This window comes from Acomys russatus, chromosome 3 (assembly GCF_903995435.1).
Source record: "Acomys russatus chromosome 3, mAcoRus1.1, whole genome shotgun sequence".
NCBI classification, from domain to species: domain Eukaryota; kingdom Metazoa; phylum Chordata; class Mammalia; order Rodentia; family Muridae; genus Acomys; species Acomys russatus.
Genome location: NC_067139.1, coordinates 9,119,720 through 9,135,573, shown reverse-complemented (window position 1 = coordinate 9,135,573; position 15,854 = coordinate 9,119,720).

Below are 15,854 nucleotides of genomic sequence, written 5' to 3'. Positions count from 1 at the left end.
ATCAACTCTTGGTCCCAGAAAGCTACAGGGGTGTATGGGCTCATTTCTGAGAGAGAGGCAGGGGGGGCTGGGGGGGGGGGGGACAGCTAGATGGTCTGTGGTCTAACAGGGCAATAGATAACTCTTCGGTTTGAGTTAGAAGGAAATGCCTTTGGGACCTTTGAAGAGTGGGTACCAAGAAGCCAAAGCTAAATCAAGTCACTCTAACTGGGGTGCAGGGTGGGGTAGAGCTAGTCTCTTCAACACAACAGGAACCCTGAAGCTATGTCCTGAAACTGCTTGTCACAGGAGTTACCAGAGTCACTGTAAGATGCCCAAAGATCCCTGGCTTGGGAGCTAGGCTCTCCTCAGTTTCCATACTTTGCCAAAGTGACACAGGAGCAAACCTGAACGGCCATTTCTCCATCTCCTCTTAACAGCAAAGTCTTTCAGGCAGTTGCTGTAGCTTTGACATAGACTGCTTGTGCCACATCCAGTACTAGGCAGAAAGTGGATGAGAAGCTGAAACTATAGCAAGCACAATTCCTGGTCACCTCAAGGCTGTGTTCCTCTGGAGTCTTCTTACACCTGTATCTGACATACTGGCTTCTTCCATCATATGGCCCTGGAAGACTCCCAGGCTTCTACATCATATAACCCACCGTACATGTCAAGAATAGCTGAAAAGCAAGTGTGTATAAACGGCATGGTACACTTTCAATCCCGTATCCGTCCTGTCCAGGAATTGATGCTATATCTGCAGAGGTTTTTTTTTTTTGTTGTTGTTGTTGTTTTTGTTTTTGTTTTTTAGAATAAATAAGAGACCTTGTCTTTTCCACATGTAAAAGCTTATTGCTGTGGTATAATTTTAGGGTCTCTATCCCAAAGGAAATTGCTATGTAGTACTCTTAATAGAACTGGAAGATGTGTACAATATTTAGTACACAATTTTACTTATGGATTAGTTCAAGAAAGGCATTCACTCCTGCCACCAGTGAACTGAGCGTAGTGTACCTGTACAGCCGTGCTATTGCCCTGCTCCGCCTTTCCTGTTATTGGTAATCTGCCTTTGATGGCAAGTAGTAACAGGTACTCCCTAGAAAAGCTATGGAAATGGAGCAATATAGGACATGCTTTCTTGTTCTTCTTTCATTCAGCATAATTATTTTTAAATTTATGCATACTATACACATTCATGGTTTGGTCCTTTGCTGGCATTTAACAGTTACATTATATTTTGTTTAGTCACTCATCCTTTGATGAACAGCTGTAATATTTATAGATTTTTTTGAGCGTTACAATGGAGCACCTATAGACATCCACGTTCAGTCATTGTATAGCCATGTACTTTTACTTTCTTTAGATGAATACGTAGTATGAGAATGTCTGCGTTGTGTAACGAGTACATACCTATCTTCACAGGAAGCTAGCCAACTGCTTTTCAATGCAATTGTGCCATTTTACATTATGACCAACAGCATTTGAGCCATCCACATAATCATTGGTATGGTCAACCCTTGAAATCTAAGGCATTCCAGAAGACAGCTGGTATGTTTCATCTTGGCTTTAGTTACACCTCTCTACAGGAGCTGGGCATCTTTTCATGGTGTTGTTTGCTGTCAGTGTATCTTCCTTAAGTAACCGACTCTTCTTGACACTGGGCGTTCTAGTTCCATCATGTATCATACCATTTTAAAAGTCAGCCTTTGGTGGGCTGCCAAGATGGTTCAGTAGGTATAGGTGTTGCCACCAAGATGATGACCTGAGTTTGACCCTTAAGACCCACGGGATATAATGAGAAAAGTGACCCCCCCCCCAAGATGTGATTTGACCTCCACAACTACATAAACAATTGTGGCAAAAGGTTTAAAAATCAGCCTTTAATTTCGAGAGAAAGGTGCTTTGCTTCTCCACCTGAGGGACAAGAGTAAGTACACCTGCCTGCACCTAGTGGCGATGCAGCTTGGTTGTCCCAGGCTGAACAAGATCTACCCAATTTTCATGAGTAGTGTTCTCCACAGAGTAAAGCTACACCTAGTGCTGGCATCTTTTGTGATGTCAGTACCTTTAAGTGCAGCTATGATACCCGTTCCCAGTTTTTAGGACTCTGTGATTACCTCTTCCTACTGCCCTTAGGCCACCCAACATCTATTGATGACCCTGCCCACTGTTATAAATTGTCACCATCTCTTCTTCTATCCTAAGCCATTTGTTCATTTTATTTTTGCTGATGTTGTGAGTCAAGCCGAGACACGCACACACACACATATATATGAAGCATTCTACTTCAGCACTGTACTCCAGCCCCTTTTTGCAAGTATGTGCACGTGGCTGTACATGAGGATGGATGTGTGTGCTCATGAATGTGAGGGCAAAGTTGAGTGTCTTCCTTAGTCACCTTCCACCTTATTTTTATGACCTGGAGCTCAACGATGCAGTAAACTGGATGACTCCCTAGATCTGGGAATAAAGACACATGCCACAGCACCCATCTTTTTACGGGAGTGGGTGCTGGGAAATCAAACTAAGGTCTTCACTGCTATATAGTACTCTACAACTGAGCCATTTCTCCAGTCCCCTCTCAGACACTGTAATTTGGTAGAAGTTCGTATTATCTCATTGGTTTTCTCAATTCACTATTATTGCCTAAGTGTAACTCTAACTACATATGCTATAGTTCTTTCTGTTCCCTGACTAATCTGAATGGGAAACTAAGACAATGAAGTTGATTATAAAAGGCTTCGCTCCTTCCGAGCACTGTGGTAGTCACACCACCGAAGCATAGCTGTCTAAGAAAAGAAGATCACTATAATCTGGGGGACAGGGCATGTGTCTTCATGACGTCAGTGAGAATCCCAGACTGGTCAACTGACTAGAATTGCAAGGGTGTGGAAAGTTTGCGGCATTATATATCTAAGAGGCTAGTTGTTTTCACGGGACGGACTTGGCCACATCAACAGCCATTCCTTGCCCACCTCTGTGTCACATTTAGCATTACACGACTAATAAATAAAATCCTTCTGAAGTCTATTGACTTAGAAGACTACTAGCTTCTACCAGCCCAAAATTGAAGAAATTCATCAGATAGCATCTGAGGCTTACAGAAAAAAAAACCCCCCACCTTGCTGTCCCTGCCTCTCTGTGTACCCTCCAGTATATTTTAAACTTGTCTTGATTTAATACTTTTTTTGTTCTATAAAACTATATAATTCATTAAACTTCTTCCATGTTGGGACATGGGATTCTGCGATAGACTAAACCTGTGTTCCCAGACCTTGGTCATGCAAACGTGGCTGCAGCACAGTCTCACATTCCCTGTAAGGCAGGAGCTGTGTGCTTTTTGCATTGATAATGTAATAGGCAAAGAAATGATTGCCAATACTAGTTAATGTGCAGTGGTTTTCATTAGTACTTGCACCCTCCTTCACGTCCCCAGCAGCTGTCATGCTAGCAAGAATCACTGCAGCCACTGCTATAGACTCAGGGCCCAGGCAGGTGATTGATCCCAGACACTATTCCTCTAGGCCACTAGGCTCATGAGCAAAAGAACTGATTTTTGTTCATGAGCCATTTCGACTATTGCCCTACCATTCTTTCTCTTCCTTCCTTCTTTCTTTCTTTCCTTCCATTCTTTCAATTAAAAAAAAAAATTAAAATGTTCTGCTAGACACGGTGAACTTCCCTTGCTTGTCTGGACAACACCTGTGTGATTTTATGTGACTATAGAGGTTTTTAAAAACACTCCTTCATAGTATCTGTCTCTTGGATCTGTTTCCCACAGCTGCCATGGTCTCCACAGCCAGTCTCAACGTTCATGGTGATCTCTCTTTCTTCTCATCGCTCTTCTTTCCTTCTCTATGCTCCGCCCCTTCCTCTCCCTCTTGTGCCCTCTTCCTCCCTCCCTTTCTCCTCCCTCCTGTTTACTCTTCCACTCCCCTTCCTCTCCTCTCCCTCCCCCTTCCCCCTGCCCTTCTCTTTTCCCTCCCCCTCCCCCTATTTTTCCATCTTCCTCACTTCTCCTCCACCATCGCCTTTGTGGATATAGACTTTTACATTCGTACACCAGCTTTTTTACTTCTTCGTTTGTCAATAGGAGTGCATCTGAGGTCTGAGGAAGAGTATATAGAAACCATCAGGTGGTATTCAGGAAGGACAGTGCATACCTTCGGCCGCCATAACGAAGGCTACTTACCAACCTAGTGTCTGAGGTAGGGCTTCCTGTGTTTCCTCTGAGCAGGCTTCTCTGACTTCTTGCCAGGACACTCAGTATTCTTTGCCACTCCAGAGCCTGAGTTATTAATCATTAATGAGAAGCTGTACCCCTCCTGCAACTGTGCACTTTACAGCCTCCCTCCTTGCCAGGTGTCTCGCCAGCACCCCACAGGCATCTACTGGGTCTGACACACGCATGTAGTTGGTCACAATGCTTTGCAATGTTTCTAACAATTTTTTTTCTGTTTTGAAATGCTGAGAGGTTAGAGGTTAGAGGTGAGAGAGAGAGAGAGAGAGAGAGAGAGAGAGAGAGAGAGAAAGAGATTACAACTAAATGCATTTTCACTTTCCTCCTCTTTCTTGTTATTGCCCCTTCTTTAATTTTCTTCTTCATTGAACTATGTGAGCCATACTTCTTCAGACAAACTTGAATTTCATTCACTATTTTGTTTCACATTTTCTTGGTCTCTGTAGTTCTTTATTAACCAAATCAAACAGACAAAAGCCACAGCCTCTTTTATAAATTCAGTATGGTTCTCCCCACCCCCCCTTTCCTGTTTTAACGCCTTCCATATTGGTTGATAAATGATATAAAAACCGTCCTTGGACTTGTTTCTCAATTTGCATACATGCTATTGCATACAATGGGAAATTCTCTATCTCACTTTAAAAATTGCTTTCAAATTTCATACATGCCCACAATGCACTTCAATCAGATCTCCCTCATTATCTCTCTCCAGTGCCTTCCCTTACCCATACTATCACTTTTCCCTGCCAAGTTCATGTGCTTTTTTTATTTTTAAGTCTACTGAGTCACTTAGTGCTGCCTACACGTGCATGCGTGTAGGACCACCTGCTGGAACATGGCTCGTGTCTCAGAGTCCGAATCCCTCTCCCAGGCCAGCAGCCAGCAGTTGCCAATAGCTCCCTGGCCGTGGGTGGGGTTTCATGTGCTCCTCCCCAGCCATGGTGGGGTTTGGGCTGGCTGACTCCTGCTCAGCTCTTGTGTTTGCAGCCACAACTGCTGCGAACTCATATGTACAACTGCACTGTCATGCTGCAGATGTTCACCACCTCTGGCTCTAACTGTCTTTCTGCCCCTTCTTCTACAATGCTTCTTGAGTCTTGTGATCAAGTGTGGTGGGGGTGGGGGTGGGGATACAGATGACGATTTAAAGCTGATCATTTCACAGTCTCTTGTCCCCTACATGTTGACCAGTTATGGGCCTCTGTATTAATCACCTTATCCTGTAAAAAGATGTGTCTCTGATGAGAGTAGAGAAATACACCAAACTACTAATTTCATAGCTTTGTTTTCCTTCGTGTTTGAATAATGTCCCATCATTATACATTCGTCAGCTGATGGGACATGTAGGCTGTTTCCATTTCCTGGCTATTGTAAACAGAGCAGCAGTGAACGTGGATGAGCAAGAAAATCTACAGCAGAATATAGCGTCCATTGAAAACATTCTCCGGAAGCGTTAGAGCTGCATCACATGGTAGATCTATGTCTAGCTGTTTGAGATGCCTCCACATCAATTTCCAATAAAGGGAATGAGTTTGGGACGTCCACACCAGCACATCAGAGGCCAAGCTCGCTCGTTTGCCCAGTTGACTCCTGACAATGTGGTGGAAGCAGAAAACGTCCTCCCTGCTTTCCATGCTGGTGAAGAGTGAGTTTGTCCTCATCTCATAGGTGAGGGGATGCTTCAAACCCACTTCTTCCTGGAGGTAGATAACGTCCAACTCTCCAGAGGCCCCCAGGCTTATGATTCATATTGAGCACTGGTGTCCGGCTCATGCATGAACAATACTCTGGGTTCTCTGTGCACTGAGCTCCCCGGTAGTTCATCCTCACTGTGACTTTAAGTCCTGTCCTACCTTAAGATATGGGTATACCTCCTTTTGATTGTTTGTTTGATTATAAGTATTACAAGAGGACAAACCACTCACTTTTCAATACTGGGAAGTGCTGACTGAGGATTCGGAGCCACTGGCACAGAGATCAGTAACTCAAGGTCTGGGTCTTGGGGACTGAGATTTCTTACATGTGTGTAGTGTGCAATCTTCATGGTTCTAGTAAAATTACACTCTCTATAAGAGAAAGAAATGCAGGTACATCCCACATGCACATCTGAAATCTAAGGATAGAAAGGGTTATGTTCATTACGGGGTCTTATAAGCTTTGCCTCTTGTGTGAAATATTTTTCCCTGAGTCATTTTTAAAGAACTCTGCACTCTGGGATAAATAATCAACAGCCTTAGAATTCCAGTATTTCTAACCTAAATTAGCCGGATTGGAATGTGTGGCTTAGTTTCATAATTTAATTTTTAACTTTACTTTAAAATGTTCATGCCTTTTAACCACGTTAAATTAGAGCTTAACATTCTACTTGGTTTGATCTCATAAACAAATAGACCCAAAATGCTTCTATGTTGAAAAAAAACATCAAATTTTGCCTCATCTCTACAATTAGGTTTTAAACATTTGAGTATATATTGAAATATTTCCTTGACTTCAGTTGTTATACTTACCTTTTAAAAAGTTATACATTTTCCTCTTGGGTGAGCTTGAAATCGCTTTGTGTTATATGAGAATCTTCAAAGTAAATAGAGTGCCCATTTTCCCACTTTGATTTGAATATCCAAGGAATGCTTTCCATAAATTTTTGAACAATTCTCCTTAACTACAATCCACATGACAACTGATCAGGATGCTGTCTCTGTTTCTGACCAACATCTCAGAGGATGTCAGGGCAGTTGAGGTGATCACAGACACCTGTGATCTTTAGGCTAGAGGGCCAGGCTATGCCTGACAGGAAAAACAGTCCTGTATCCCCTCGGCCTAAACCTCACCACCAAGCGCAGCAAGGATCAGATGATACAAGGGAGCTTTACACAACCACACCGAGTAAGCAGAAGCTCGTCATGGAGGCTTGGCTCAGTGACAGTGGGCATTCCCTGGAACTTCAGAATCTAAGCCACAAACCCAAATGCTGTGTCATCTCTACTCAGCACCTTGGTCCTCATTAGGATCTCTGGCAAATGCCTTTGCCTCTTCTGTCAAGTTAAAGTCTTATTGGAACTCTTATTCTCCATGATGAATTGGATCATGAGCAAGGGTCACAAATCTAATACCATCTGGTCTTTTACTGATTGCCACACTGCTCCTAGTGGGAGGCCATCTGTTATATTGTTTCCTATTAACTGCCAGAAGTGATGTTTGTATATTCTGTTATGTACATGTGTTCAATCTTGTGCTGGATCGCCATGCTAAAAACACTCCTCACCTCTCTTCTTAAGCATGCTGTCTTGTGGTGCACTTTGCAGTTTCAATGCAAAGTATGCCGTCAACCAAGAAACATTCAGCCAAAGCTGAAAACAGTACATACCAGAGATAATGGAAAAGAAAAAAAAACAATTGTGATAAATGCATTCTTTAGAGATGATATAGACAAAATCAGGGGTGCACCTATAGATAGAGGGGCTAAGTGCTTCCAGATAGAATAGTAAGCAAATGCAAGTGGGTATTTGGTTTTTGTTTTGTTTTAACTTTTTATTGATTTGTTGTGGCTTGCACAGCATATACCCTAACACCATTCATCTCTCTGTTCGTCCATATCTGTCCTTTACCTTTGCAACCTCTGCCTCAAAGAAAACAAAAAATAAAAATAAAAACAAAAAAATATATCTCCCTCCACCCCCTCCTCCCTCTGCCTCCTTTCCTTCTTCCTTCTCTTACTTCTTGTCTTCACCTTTGCCCTGCGTTACCTTTATGAAGATGAAAAGAAACTCAAGATCTTTCTGCTCAGATTGATTTTTTGTTCCTAGAAGTTATGTGAAAACGTAAGGCCTGGTAATCCGTGTTTGTAATCTCAGCACGTATAGGGGTCCACTCTTTCTAAAAAGTATTTTCACAGTTGGGCTGTACTATTTGGCCCAGTGGATCTCTGTCTTCTTGGGCAGCAGCGCCCACCTGAACGCAGCAGTTCAGCACGACCTCCAAACACCTGGGGGCGCTGGCACCTACAATAGTTGTCCTAGAGGAGGAGCTGGTGGAGACAGAATGGAGACAGAACGTCGGGAAGAGCAGCCTTCAAGAGACCAGCTCCGGGTCTTGGCGTGTCTGTCTGCATAGCGCCCTCTAATGTTGAAGCTGAAACTTGCAGTCAGGTCTTATAATTGGCCACATCCCAGAAACAAAAGCAAAAACAAAAACAAAAACAAAGAGCCTGTCAGACACCTTGCTTTTTCTATACGTGTTTTTCAGTGAAGACTACATTTGACTACATAGATCTCCATCAGTCTCCTTGCCAACTGTACCATCACATGTATACTCCCAACCAAAGAGTGCCTTTCTTCAGATATCGTACACCAAAGATATTGTTTCTTTCTTTCTTTTTTCCTGGAGATGCCTTCTTGTATATAGCCCAGGCTGACCTTGTACTAAAGATGTGCACTGCCAGAGATTACAGGCTTGGACCTCCAGGACTAGCTCCCATCCCAGTCTTTGAAATTAGAGTCCGCATCCACGGCCCTTTCTGCTTGTGCTTTATTGGCTGCAAATCTTCCAGCCAATTCTTTGCTTCATTGTCTCGGGGGTCTCACGGAGTTGAAGGCAATTGTCCAACTCTATGTAGCTGGGGGTAACTTTGGTGCCCTGATCCTCCTGCCTCTGCCCCCCCCACATGTGGGGCTACAGGCAAGTGACACCCATCTGTTAGGAAGTGCTGAGGCTCAAACTGGAGGGACTAAAGCATGCTAGACAGGTGCTCTACCAAGTGAGCTATGTCCCCAGAATGCCTATCTACAGCTTTTGATAAGCCCATCACTCATATTCTCACAGGCTTCACTGTCACGGCTTCATTTCCCCCAAAGGCCAAGTTCCTGACACTACCCCTTGTCAATTGATGTTTTGAAGACTATAACCGTAGCGGTTATAGGTTAGGGGTTAGAATTGTTACAAGGGTGTTTTCTAGGTTAGGACTGTACCATGGGTGTTTTGGCAAATTGGACTGTAGCATGGGTGTTTTGGAGCTAGAGCCACAGCATGGATATTTGGGGGCTTAGGGCTATGGCATAGATGCTGTGAGTTTAAGACTATATTATGCATTTGGGGGATTAGAACTGCAGTACAGATATTTTAGGGTCTGGGATTGTAGCACGGATGTGTAAGAACCCAACCTTCCAGTTCAAAGCACATTTCACTGCTTTTATAGAAAACAAATCAAATCAAGGCCAATTTAATGTTACATCCCTATTTTATTAGTGTCATAGGCCTGAGACTTCCTGTGATTAAAGACTTAAGATGGAGGTTCCTGAGTAACTGAGAGACCAACTCTAGACCAGAGTTAAGCAAGAGAATTGTCTTCTTCCCTGAAACCCAGGCAGTGGGTGCACATTTCTCTGAAGGAGCTTTCCATAGTACAGATCCCTTTTGCTTGCACGTCAAACTGATGGCAAATGAGCCTAGAGAGTTCCTCAGAAGGCTGCCCCTTCTGCTCCAGGGAGGACTGTGGGGCATCTTGCTTTGAGGAATCATAGATGTGGCTTGTGCACATACAGACCTGGGCAGTTGCCTGGGTGCTGTGACAGAACGAATCTGCTACATAAACCACACAAGTATTTTTCTGTGTTCTTTTCCTTAGTTAAGGCACATCAAAATGCATTATATAATAGTCAAACTGTTTGTTAAAATAATAATAATCACAGATTTTATTTTATCATGTATAATAGCTTTTATGTATATTGCTCTCATGTTACCCACAGGCTGTAATTTAAAATAAATAATTTTTATTTATCTGTAATTAATTTCTATTACATGTTCATTTAGCAATTGCTAAGATGCATGAAGTTATTTTCTTTTTTAATGTGTACATGAATTATCTTTGTGACTCTCACTTTCAGGAACAAAAGACCAGAACCATGAAATAATATCCCAAAAGTGCTCATGCAAAAACACTTTGCAATCTAGCATTCTCTGCACAATTAAGTAAAATAAAGTATGAAACAAACACATAAGCACACACTTAAAGAAAGACTAAGGAAATCTGCCACTCAGAAAGATGTTTAATTTAATGTATAATAAGAGAAATTAGCAAGCTTATTTTCACCATTATGATTGAAAACATTTCAAAGTTTTATAACAATGATAAGAATGCTGACAAATGGGGCTGGGCAGGTGGCTCAGCAGTTTAGCTTATTGCTCTTGCAGAGGACGGGATTTTGGTTCCCAGGACCCAATTCTGATGGTTCACAAATGCCTGTAACTCCAGCTCCAGGGAACAGAATACTCTCTTTTGGCTTCTGTGGGGGTTATATTTAAAAATTAAGGCAATGATAGAAGGTAGATACAAGGTAGCAGGCAGATGTTATGTTATACGGAGTTTATTAAATGAACATGGGGGAGGAGAGGGAAAGGGGGAAGGGGTACCCCAAAGAGAGAGAAAGTAAAAAGAGAGGGGAAGAGACAGAGAAAGGTAGAGAAAGAGGGGGAGAGAGAGGTGGAGAGGGGAGGGAGAGGGAGAAGGAGAGTAGAAAGAGAGAGCAGGAGGGTCTGCTTTTATATGGCCCTGGGCCGGGCCACACCCCCATGGCAGGTAAGCAGTGACGTCACAGGTAGGCAGACTGAAACAGAATCCTAACAGTGGGTACCTGCAAGTACATGCAGATGCACACTCACAGGCGTGCGTGTGCATGCACACTCACACTCAAATACATACATGAAAAATAAACATCTTTTTAAAAACTGTAGGCAAATAAGTAGTGAAATATAGACATTATTTATGTATATGTAAGGGGTTTTGTTTTGTTTGCTTCTTTTGGAGATAGGGTTTCTCTGTGTAAACTACCTAGCTGTCCTGGAACTCACTTTGTAGATTAGACTAGCGTTCAACTCACAGAGATTAGCCTGCCTCTGCCTCTTGCCTGAGTGCTGGGATTAAAGGCGTGTGCCACATCACCAGTCTATATAAGTTTTTATCATTCTCAGTAGAGAGCAGTTTGACACTGCTTATTAACATTTAAAATAGAAGTTCAAATGTTTATTTTTTTTACTTGAAGCTTCACTTGTACAACTGTGTGCTGAAATATGTGCAAGGATGATTGCAATGAATTTTAACTGCAAAGAGAAGTCAACATAACATCGTATCGGTTAAAATAGTGAAGGTCCAATTCACAATGCTGCCTATATATTAACCCATCAATTATGTCTTCTAATGTCTACATCTGATGTGATGGATGAGGCCCAACGTTGATAGGTAGACCATATTCTAAATGTTTTATTGATTGTAGTAGAGTTGCTTTAAATGTTGTGGTATCCATTTTTTCTCTTGGTGTTCCTGGGCTCCTTCCTCTGAAGTCACTTTGCCTCTACTCAACCATCAGCATCAGACGTTGGATGCACATCTCCATATACTCCCTAAACAGGATGTAATTCCAGGAAGAAGCAAACCTTCACTTTCTTAACTTGCTGCGATTCCAGCGTTTATTTGTTAATAGTAGATATCCAACTCTGAAGTAGGAGGGAGGATGGCAGGCATGATGACATCCTACCCATGAGGCAACAGGGCAATGACCCCGGACTGCTGAGTTAGCAGTCAGGTCAGAATCAGCGCCAAGTCCCAAACAGAAAACCAAACAGCGGGTAATGGAGAAAACCCAGTACTGAGGTTTTAGCAGTAAAAAAGGCAGCCCAACCCATGGGGATTTCTAAAAGCGTGGGGCTCCCTCCCAAATAGTGACAACCTGGGAACTAAAAAACTAAACAACAACAACAACAACAACAAAACAGGCCTAGAGGCTCCAGGTATAGAGGCTAAGAACACACCTTTCCAAACACCCTTGTGTTTACTGAGATCTTGTGACATTTCAGGTGGCATTTTCTTGATTCTACGAAAGAAACGGGGCAACTGGGAAGAGAAGTTGACCTGACGCTGTCTCTTCTGCATGCTGGGACACGGCTGCTCTGAATGAAAAGAAGCCAGTGCAAAGCCTGGGGACAGCTTTGGAGAAATAAGGTGAATAATGATCATGCCTGCCCAAGAGGAAAGATTTTCTTGATTTCCGTGTATCAGAGTTGTAAGCAATGCTCTATGCGAGCATCCTGAGCATCTTGGACAGATTTTAATTTATTCCTCAGAATGTGAAGCCAAAGACTCATTGACATCTGAATTCCGTGCGCCAGGCTCCACATATGCCACTCTCCACGTTGTTTAAACAGGCATTCACGAATAAGGATTCCCGCCACAGTGGCTGCAGAGTGAGGACGCTGTGCATGGCTCTTTGTGCCATTCAGCATCTCTTCTACTCTGTGTCTTCCTTCTTATATCCATGGCACGGTTGTTGTTTTGTTTTGTCTTGTTTATGACAGTCCCCAAGGCGATTGTGCTGTATGTTGGGCCATTAAGTTGGACCACTGCAGATAATTCACTGTTAAGACTAGATGGTGCTTCCTGCAGCGGAGAAGTCACATAGCAAAAGAAGTGCGCGCCGGGCGTGGTGGCGCTGGCCTTTAATCCCAGCACTTGGGAGGCAGAGGCAGGCGGATCACTGTGAGTTCGAGACCAGCCTGGACTGCAAAGTGAGTCCAGAACAGCCAAGGCTACACGGAGAAACCCTGTCTCGAAAAACAAAAAACAAGAAAAAAGAAAAGAAAACGAACAAAAAACAAAAGAAGTGCGTCATCTAGGGAGACAGCAAAGTGCTCTCTGGGCAAGCATTAGGACTTGATCTAGATTTTCTGGACTTGATCTAGACTTTCTAGAAGCTGTATGAAAACTGTTGAGCATGGTGCCATGTGCTCGAGTGCTCTTAACCCCAGTGCCGGGAGGCAGAAGCGTGCAGATCTCTAGAACTCATTGGCTCACCAGGCTGTTCTACTTTATAATCTCTAGAACAGTGAAAGATCCTATCTCAAAACAAAAACAAAAGCGGTGGATGGCTCCCCAGTAGCAACAGCTGAAGTTGTTCTCTGACCTCCACTTTGCCTGGTTTCAGAAAAGCAACTGCTAAGCTGGCTCTGACCTCTCAGCACTCAGGAGAGTGAGGGAAGAGGGTCATGAGGCCAATTCAAGGATGGCGTGGGCTGCCTAGGGAGACCCTGTGTCTCAACCATCCTTCCCCGTAAACATAACAAGATATGGCCGGGGTGAAAGTGGCCTCAACACAGACTGAGGGAAGCCATCCCACGTTCCCCACTGAAACAAAGATGGACTTTGATCTCTCTCCTCACACTTGAGTCACTTAAAAAGACCAGCTCAGCTGCTGTATCACCTGACGTCATGTGCTCACATCCTGAGAATTGCAGTAGCACTCAGAAAAAACCAGGTGTGCACAAAGAGAACACCCCTACCTTATTTAGTCAAATATCTGACTTAGGAAGAGCTAGTTCTAGTCCTCAATCACGAAAAAGGAAAATAAGCAGATTCCATCTAAGCTTACTTCTTACCCTGTGTTGCCAGCTTTGAGCTTCATTTGGGGAAATGGCTTTTTGCTCTGTCTGTGTGACGTTACAATCACAGAGAAGAGCTTCTCTCTTGAAGCTCAGAGTCCACCCACCCTCTCCTTTAAAGCCAAAGAGTGAACATTTTAACTCATTTCCATCAATTCAATTCTCTCCCAAGAGCTGAGGAAAAGGAGCGCAGAGATGACAGGTTCAACCCATTTATGTCTGCAATGGGGCAAAACTGTACATTATGTAAGACCTTCGAGGATTTCTTTTAATCCCCGGAGCAGCCACTCCTGTTTCTTTTAATAGATTCAACTAAATAAGTTCTTATACTTTCTAAAATTTTGTCAGGGTGCTCACATGTGAGCACACACACACACACACACACACACACACACACACACTGGACTGAAAGGAAAAAGGAATTGCAAGTATTATCAAAATATATTTTACTGGAAAATAATATAATTGCAAAATTTAAGAAATAGTAGATGTCAAAATAGCTATTGCTTAAAATACATAATATAATGAATGCATCAAAGTCTTTTTATTGTAAAGCTTTTCATTAAAATACTAGTGAGTTATTTTGTAAATAAAATAAGTGATTAGATGAGAAATTACTACAATTATAATTAATAGTTCAGGGAATGGTTTAATGAAAGTTTTATCACAAGCTGGGCGTGGTGGCACACGCCTTTAATCCCAGCACTCCGGAGGCAGAGGCAGGCGGATCGCTGTGAGTTCGAGGCCAGCCTGGTCTACAAAGCGAGTCCAGGACAGCCAAGGCTACATAGAGAAACCGTGTCTCGAAAAACCAAAAAAAAAAAAAAAGAAAGAAAGAAAAGAAAAGAAAGAAAGAAAAAGAAAGAAAGTTTTATCACTTGGTTATGTAATGCATATCAATTCTAGAAATAGTCACAGAAGTTTTTGATCTGATGGTTTCTATGACGTTTATCTTGAAGCTCGGTGCTTTGGGCAAGTATTCCAGCTTTGTGTACCAGATGCAGTCCACAAGCTACTACTTCTGAATTCACAGCATTCACCCTCAGACAAGAAAAGGCCATAGGCTTAGAAACAATGGAAGCGATGAGCTTTTGCCACACTATCCTGAAGTCAGCAACTTGGAACAGGCCCTTTGCTGACAAGTGCTGTGCGGATACCTCAGGTACTGTGTGGAAATAAGGTATGGATGTCTTTAAGTAAATTACTAAGTAGCCAGGTGAAACAGAAACAAAATAGCCTTACAATGTGTTAGAAGTTAAAAAAAAAAAAAAAAAGGTAAAACTTCTGATATAGACTAAAGTGAATATGAAAAGATAATTTAATGAAGCATTTGAACATTGTAAAAATACATTTTACATGATGTTTAAATAATACTCCAAGGTAATATAATCTGTCAAAAGTGATTAAAGAAAATCCCTTTACTTTCTCAAGACCCAGCTATTTCACTCCTTGGAATGTCCCCAGAAGATGCTGCAGCACACAACAAGGACATTTGCTCAACCATGTTCATTGCGGCCTTATTCATAATAGCCAGAACATGGAAACAGCCTAAGTGTCCCTCAGTAGAAGAGTGGATAAAGAAACTGTGGTACATTTACACTATGGAATACTACTCAGCTATTAAAAACAAGGAATTTCTGAAATTTGTGGACAAATGGATTGAACTAGAAATGATCATAATGAGTGAGTTAACCCAGAAGCAGAAAGAGTCAAATGGTATATACTCACTTATATCTGGACACTAGCCCAAGGGGCATGTCCCATGAAAGTCTTCACTTATCAGGAAAGTGGGAGAGAGGGGAGGACATCCTGTTGGGACTTTGGGCGAGAGAAGCATGGGAGAATGGGGAAATAGAAGGATCCAGAGGGTCCTAGAAACCTACAAGAAGAACATTATGATGGGCGGATCTTGGCCAAGGTCCTGCTCAAACTATGACACTAGCCAAGGAATATATGTGCAGTAAACTTCGAACCCCTACCCAGATCTAGCCCATGGACAGGACATTCTCCACAGTTGAGTGGAGATTGGGGTTTGACTTTCACACAAACCCTGGTGCCCCATATTTGACCACATCCCCTGGAAGGGGAGGCCTGGTAGCACTCAGAGGAAGGATAGCAGGCTACCAAGAAGAGACTTGATACCCTATGAGCATATACAGGGAGAGGAGGCCTCCCTCGGTCACAGTCATAGGGGAGGGGAGTAGGGGGAAAG